The sequence below is a fragment of the Pteropus vampyrus genome, unplaced genomic scaffold, assembly GCF_000151845.1.
Source record: "Pteropus vampyrus isolate Shadow unplaced genomic scaffold, Pvam_2.0 Scaffold303, whole genome shotgun sequence".
In the NCBI taxonomy this organism is placed as follows: domain Eukaryota; kingdom Metazoa; phylum Chordata; class Mammalia; order Chiroptera; family Pteropodidae; genus Pteropus; species Pteropus vampyrus.
Window position 1 is genome coordinate 1,349,668 of NW_011889084.1, and position 8,110 is coordinate 1,357,777.

Here is an 8,110-nt window from a genome sequence, read left to right on the forward strand (position 1 = left end):
GATGTGGCCCTGCTCGTCAATCCTGGGAAGCATGTATGCTTGGAGGCACCATGTCCACAGGCCCTGCATGGAGTAGTGGGTCCATTTCAACAATGTAGCTGGGGGAGCTCCTGAGCCCATGGTAGTGGGGTGTTACCCTCACCCCACATCTGAGTGGGCTGTCAGCATGCAAGTGTCCATGCTCACAGAAATGGGGTGTCATTCTCACCCCAAACCTGCGGGACTGTTAGCACACAGGTGTTCACTCAGTGGACATTTCTGGGCATCCTCCATGCTACCAATGAACACACCTGATCACATGATGAAGGTGGGGTCTGGCTTATGGGAGAAGCCAGCATGTCCAATTATTATATAAACACACCTACTTGTAAGAAATAATAGAAAGGGTCAGCTCATCAGTAAAATAGGAGGGAATCACTCACCTCCATCTAGCACATGCGTCAGTCAGAGGTCAGGGTGGCCTGGCCCTCCAGCTTCTATCCCACACAGACACCATCTCCAGTGAGGGTCACTGCAGTGAACGTGCCAGCGTTCTTCCTTCCCTTCCCACACTTTTATTTGTCCACATGTACTAATAAGTGGATGTACCTTGCTGACTGGTTTCATACACCTTTGAAAGCTAGTTGATCTGGCCATCCAGCAAGGTCAGTAATGACAGAACTCCTGGGCCTGGAGCCCGGGATGGCCATTGAGGGGTGGCCTACATCACAGAACCACTCTGGGCAGTGTGTGCACACCACCAGGACAGGGAGGGGAAGGCGTGGGCATCTTGGCCACAGAACCAGGGCCTGGTGGGCACTGCTGGCAGCCACAGTCTTACTGAGAGGTCCCCTGCAAAAAAACCTTAGGTGGTAGTCATTGAGTCAGGGAGGGACAGTGACACCCTCAGGCATCCTGTCCTTGATGCCACCAGGAGAAACTGCCAAAAATGCTTTCTTCTAGAAGAATCAACGTTCAGTAGAGGATCAGGTTTCAGCTAAGCCAGCTGACATGAATCATCACAGGAAAACAGCATGATTGACCCACAGAGAAACCCACAAGGAGAGGATGAAGCTGACCAGTGCTCTACTGACCACCTCATCTACCCCTCTGCTCTGCCCTGGGGTCTTTTCCCTTGCTGGAGGTCCAGGCTCACTGCCTCCAGTGCTCATCCCTATGGTCCTTTGTCAAGTCTCTGCTCAGATGCCACCTTCTCAGGAAGGCTTTCTCTGAACATAACATTTACAACTGGGCCTCAGTCCATCTTGGCACTGCCTACAAAGTGACACTCTCAGCACACCACATACTGCATATCTCATTTATTTCCATTCTCCATTCATTCAGCACCCAGAACAGAAGCTCCAAGCAGACAAGGTAAAGCATCCCTACTAAGTAAAATCAAAGATGTAAAGGAAAATATGCTCATAAGGCATAAACAGATGGGAAAACTCAGCAGAACCAAACAAATTCTAGAACTGAAAAATAAAATATCTGAAATGAAAATTTTACTAGATGAGCAGATTAGAGGACAGTATAAAAGGTAGTGCACATAAAGATAACTCAACTGAAGTTATTCAATCTGAAGAACAGACTTATACTGGCAAAAATTATCCAAATTTGGTAGAAGACATAAATTACAGATTCAAAAACCTCAGGGATTCAGAATTAATCAGAATCCTCAGGGATTCAGACATAAATTACAGATTCAAAAACCTCAGGGATTCAGGGATTTGGCTGGATAATATTCCTCCCACCAAATGCCACATGTAGGCATCTCATAGTTAAACTGCTGTAAGCCAAACATAAAACCTCCAAAGCAATTAGAGAAAAATAAGACTTATATTTAGAGAACCTACAAGATGAGTGACAGCTGACTTCTTGTCAGAAACAATGCAGGTGTGAAAACTATGAACCAAATGCAGTCTTCCATCTGATGGAGCTGCCCTTGAGATCAGAACCGAGACTCCATAAGCTTTTCAAACAGCAAGGTACCCAAATGGTTTGCAGAGGAATAATGTTGAATATAACCAAAGATTTAAAGAGGAAATAAAGCATTTAGGTGATCTCAACATAGGTGTGAAGGGAAAAATCACTAACCGCAATCAGCAGAATATATCAGGCTGTTTGTTGAAGCAAGGCGATGCAAGAATGCTGTTCATTATAGACTGTGCTTAAAAGGCGCTCCATCAAAACACAGATTATTTTCTTTTGGACATAAATGAAAAAGACTGTGAGTTAAGTGCTTATATTAATAATAACAAACAGATGGAAAAAATACTACCAGTCATAAAAAAATCCAGCATATAAATGAGAAAGCAGGAGAATCTTCTTTAATATTAACTAAGATCTGCTTTCATTTGGGGCATTTTGATTTCATTTTTTAGACATGCAGAATCCTCCAGCTGCCATTCACACACTTAACTATGGGCCTACCCTACCAGCCACCGAAATTGAGGATCTCTTGTGTAGAATGGACAGGACATGACTGTCTTGCAGAGAGGTGTCAACTGAGCAAGGCTTTTGGAAAGTTAGTCGAGAATATCAGCATGAAGCAAACCTTCTCTCCTCACAGGGAGCATCAGATGCAGAGAGGGAAAAAGTCCTGCAAGTTCTTACACAAACTCAATCTTAGAATAGATTTGATACAGTCTTACCTTTGCACAAATGGGGGTGGTGACTAGGTGGGGACATGAGGAGATTTTCTGAGGTGATGGTCATTTTCTATATCTTGATGGAAGTTTGGATTATGCAAGTGTATATATTTGTCAAAACTCTAAAAATGTATGTTTACAAACTATACATTTCATTGTGTAAATTCTGTAGCAAGGGAAAAACCTAAACATGCACCGAGCTTTAGTTAATGCTCTATACGCTGCAGTCTTTAGTGTTTAGGGGCAAGGACACTGATATCTGGTATTTACTTTGAAATGCATCAAAATGTATGATGGATTGATGGATGGATAAAGAAATGAATAAATTAGCTATATAACAAAGAAAATCTAGTAAAATATAAGCTATAGAATCTAGGTGGTCCATATATGGGTTTTTACTACATAATTCTTTCAACTTTTCTTATGCTTGAAATTTTTCATAATAATATGCTTTTAAAGGTCCTATTCAACACCACAATAGAGGTCTTATCTACTGCAAAAATGAAATCAAAGTTATAAGGTTTGAAGCGGAAAAGAATATGATTGCCTACGTATTCTTTTTTAATAGGAGAATCTACAGAAAATAAGCACAACTATTGAATGGTGTTAACAGAGTGACTGGAAACATTAAAGGAATCTTCCAGCATGCTTGGAACCAAGTCATTCTGAAAACTGACAGGTAAAAGGAAGAATAAAGAGTTTATTCTGACTTTCTCAGAGAAACTGGATTTAGAGCAACCAAATAGTTGATGAGGGAATGTTTACTATGATTAATAAAAGAAAAATCCCAGATAGCAAATGCAAACAGTGACAGAATTAGAACACTGCCACCTTGCTGGCCCTAGTGGATGAGTCTAGGCAGTGACCACTGAGGCTTCCACAGCCCTTCGGTGTGGCTCATAGAGAACTTCCTAATGAACGCATCAAGCTGGCAACACCTGGCCTCTTACCACTGCAGAAAGAGAGAGCAAAGGCAGACTGTGCCTTCTGACCTGCTGCAACAGAAAGTCCCAGAACCCCGAAGCATCCCTGCCAAAGTCAAAGCTAACTCTGCTGCAGCCTGAAGCTCTATCGTCAGCTCACAGGGACTGGGGACAAGGGATACAAGGCCTGGAGGGACAGTCAGCTCAATGCAGGTCGAGCCCAGTGCTCCCTGACTCTAGACACAGATTGGTGGCCAGAAACATAAAGAGGGCTTTAAAGGGACTAGAAGGGCACATCCATCAAATGTGTCGGATCCTTACTTGGACAAACCAATTCTAGAAAGGCTTTTATTTATGAGACAACTGGCAACACTGGAACACCGACTAAATAGTTGATAGAATTCATCCTAATTTTTTGGTATTGTAGTTAGTTACATTGTTTTAAAAGACCCAATCTTTTAGGGGTCTTTAATAAAGTACTTGTAAATAAATAACATGATGCCTGGGGTTTACACTGAACAACAGCAGCAGAGGAGGTCAGTAAATGAAAGATGGGGCACATGCTGGATAACTGACACTGAGATGGTACACAGAGGTGCATGATGCCATTCTCTTTAATTTTGTATTTGTTTGAAGATTTTCATAATCAAAAGTTAAAGAAAAATAAACAAGCAAGAAACTCTTCCATATTCTCTTGAGACGTTTAAAATTGACCACTGGCATTTTCATGAACCATAACAAATTGTGAAATGCAATTTTTTAAACTGCCCTTTATTCTAGAAGCCAAACTTTGAGTGAATATAGTCTTTAAAAAAGACATTTAAAAGCTTTATGGAGAAAACCAGTAAACATTATAGAGAAACACAAAAGATTAAAAAAAGAACAGAATGAACATGCATTTTTATAGAAGAAACCGTTAGAACAGCTGAAATTATCTCTGAGAGCTGGGACACCACTGCGTATAGTGGTGTCTAATAAAACAACTCAGGTACAACTCTAAAAACAATTAAATGTTTTTTTCCAAAATAACTTACAAAATCTATTTTTCAGAGTGGTTTTGCCAAGGAGACTAAGAATTGGAGACTGAATTGGGACTGAGAGGAACTTCTCTGTGTTCTGATTTAGGGCTCACCAATCTCAGCCTGCACTGGAAGTCACCTGCTCTGCACACCTGGGCCACAGCTCCCTGAAGCTCAGCCCTTCTGACAGAGTAGGGGCGTTATGTGAGGCCTGAAGGTAGGAAGGTAGGGACCCAGAATTCTGGTACACAGTGGTCATGTTCTCTAAGAAAATTGTAGGGTATTGCTCCAGTTCAATGTTCACATAAGAAAGAGGATGTGCCCACCCTGGATGTTCTGCTCCCAAACCAGAGGGCCCTTGTGTGTACGTGCAAAGCTCCCCTACTTGTCACGCTGGCCACAGGTTCTGCTCTTGTCTCCGCCCACCAAGTACCTGCTAACTTCACTTCCCCCGATATTTCTCAGTTGTTATTTTCATTGAGGGTTGGGACTATAATTGCTGATTTTGGCAGAATCAAAAGGAAAAAAAGGAAGAGAATTGTCTACTTATTGACAATGAACCAAACAGATTTAATGGCACCAACTGTCCCAAATCCGGGTCCTGAAGCCAAGTGACTAAATGAGGAAGGCAAGATTTCATCAGTGAAGATTACGTAATAGTCTTCATTTTTGAAATGCTGACATTTATCTCATTGTCTTATGTAAATGGGAACCACGGTGAGACTCGTTCCTTCTATCACTGTAATAGGCAGCACTTTGACACCAGATTAAAACTGGATGATATATTGATAACTTTTGCATAAGTCTCGTAACAAAATCTCTTTCTCTCTCTCTCCTTCCCCACCACCCCCTACCCGCTCTCAGAATTTAGGAAGAAGGGGCCTGGGCCATTGAGAGCCCAGAAGATTCTGAGGCCTGGAGAGGTCCAGGAGACTCACAGCTATTTGGCATGATGAGAATCAAGGTTTCTGTTTCCTGTGTCATCGCTTTTATCTCCAAGCTCTGTTGCCTTTCTTGAGTCAGATCAAACAGCTCTTACTCAGATGAAAGATTTCTTGCCTTCAAAAATACAAAATGCAGCATAAACATAGCGGGTAGAAGGATATTCAACTCACCAGGCCCTGATAGAGTGCCAAGTGCCTGGACAGGTCCGTTACCACACTGAGAGCAGGACAGGCCATCACACCCACCACCCAAAGGTTCTGCAGACATACACCCCCAAAGTGTTCTCAGCACAATAAGAGATTGGTTAAAAAGTACTTAGCATGCTATACACTCCTCAGACTTACCCACCCTCGCTTTCATGCCTGCAGCTGGCTTCACTGCAGCTCAAATCTTGAGACCATCATTCCTCCTGGTTGATCAACCCCTTCTCTGCCTATCAAGATGCCATCTAATAGCTGCCCCCTCCTTGGACCCTCCACACTCTCAGTTACCAACTGTCTCCATGCCTGTGGGGTCCAGGCAATCAGTATCTAGCACCTCCAGCTAGGCAGTGGTGCAAGAGCAGGTCAACATGGGACTGGCCTATGACAAATCCATGGTCCCTTCTCAGAGGCTCTGACATCCTCAGAAGATCTCCACCCCTTCCAAATCCCCAGCACTGGCAGAGAGCCACAGACCCCAAGCATCCTGCATCCAGTTCCAGGGAAGGAAGCCTTTCCGCCAGGCCAAAGCTCCCCTGCTCCAGCCAGATGCACTGGGCCAGTGAGCCCCTCTGCCTCAGTAGGGCCCCTCTCCACTAACTCCTGCCTGTCCCCGTCGCCCCCTCCCCTCCCTTTTCCCATCTGGGTTCCTAGACGTCTTCTGTCAACACCAGCTCAGCTCACATTCGTTTACCTTTGATTTTATTTTGTTAAAACTAATTTATTAATCCTTAATCAAAGGCAAAAATCTTCAGTGAAGATAAATTGGAACTAGAAATGAGAAAGAAAAGAAAGTGATCTGATCACCTAGAGATAAAGATAGTTAATCCCTTGGTCATGGATTTCAAAACAGTTCTGATAAATTATTAAGAAAAAAAAGGAATATAGTACACAGTATTTTTTTTTTTTAATGCCTACAGCACCTGGTCTTCCTAGGTGGTCTCCCATCCAAGTACTAACCAGGCCCGATCCTGCTTAGTTCCTAAGATTAGACGAGATTGGGCACGTTCAGGTTGGCATGGCTGTAGAGTACACAGTATTTAAAACCCATTTCGACACATCATAAAAATATTTTCATATTAAATAGTTTTGTAGTAATCCATACAGAAGAGATATAAATTTATTTAATTCTCCATGGCTGAAACTTTAAAGTTTTTCCATTTTCTCCTCCCATAAACATGGTGATGAAACCTTTGTATCTGAGTTTTCGTGCACGTTCCTAAACCTGCTGTAGGAAACAGTGACGTGGGGCTGACGACTAGCAGGCACGTCTGTTTGTAAGGCACATAACCATATAACCACAGTCCTCCAGGGGGGTCACACCAACTTAGGTGCTCCCCACAGCACCCAGCCCCAAACCCATAACACATCTAATCATGAGAACACACCAGATGAACCCTATTTGAAGGACATTTTACCAAATACACGACCAGAACTACTCAAAACTGTCAAGGTCATGAAAAGCCAGGAAAGTCTGGGAGACTGCCCCAGATCATAGGGGACAGGGGGACAGCTAAAGGCAGCGCGGTCCTGAAAGGAAACCTGGGCAGAGAGGGGCACTGGTGGGCAAGCTGGAGCAATCCAACAAAGGTCTGCGCCCGGTCAACAGTCGTCCCACGCTGTCATCTCAGTTTGACCACCTGGCTGTGTAACACGAGGACGTTAACAGAAGCTGGGTGAAGCTCAATGGAGACACTCTACTATCTTTGCAACTTGGAAACTATGTCAAGATCATCTTTCTGAAGTGCTGCTGACACCATTTCACTAGGTACAGCTGGAGCCTCCATCGGTACCTGGCTCAGCCCAGACTCAGCACAAGGATAGACTTGACTGCTATGGGAAGGATAGGGACTCAGAGGCTCTGCCCTGACAAGAGACGCCATGCACTCTGCCAACCTAGGAACAAAGCATGGCATGGCTGCTGTCAATCCTGCACTCACCACACTAATGTGAAGACAGCAAACCTCAGATGGGGCCAGAGGTTTGCTGCCTCCCTCTTTGGTTCTGCTCCATTGTGTGTTTGCTTTTGGTTGGGTTCAACTGACTACGGACATTTTGCTCAGCACTTATCTGAGTCTGGCTCAGAGCAGAGGAGCAGGTGCTATGTTCCCAGACCTGCGGACTGCCACTGAGCCCAAGGACATCCCTGAGCAGGGCTACGTACATGATCTCTCAGAAACACCAGATTGCACACTGAAGTTGTGCTAGTAGTTCTGTGTTCGGAAGACGTTTCATTGAAAACCAAAGAAAACAACTAACCACGTTTCTCGATGCAGCATGTCACCACCAAGCATGGCCTCCCGAGCTGCTGGTGGCTTTGAGAAGGCGTGATGCCCCCTTTAAGACTGATGTAAGAGCATGTGGCAGCCACCAGACCATATGCCTTCTCGTGA

At 44.0% G+C, this 8,110-nt stretch overlaps 1 protein-coding gene and 1 pseudogene across 4 annotated transcripts in view; both read right to left on the reverse strand.

The window, feature by feature from the left end:
- Positions 1-8,110, reverse strand: part of LMF1 (lipase maturation factor 1) — a 102,429-nt gene that overhangs the window by 57,136 nt on the left and 37,183 nt on the right. The window lies entirely within an intron of this gene.
- Positions 6,629-6,747, reverse strand: LOC111730231 (annotated as a pseudogene).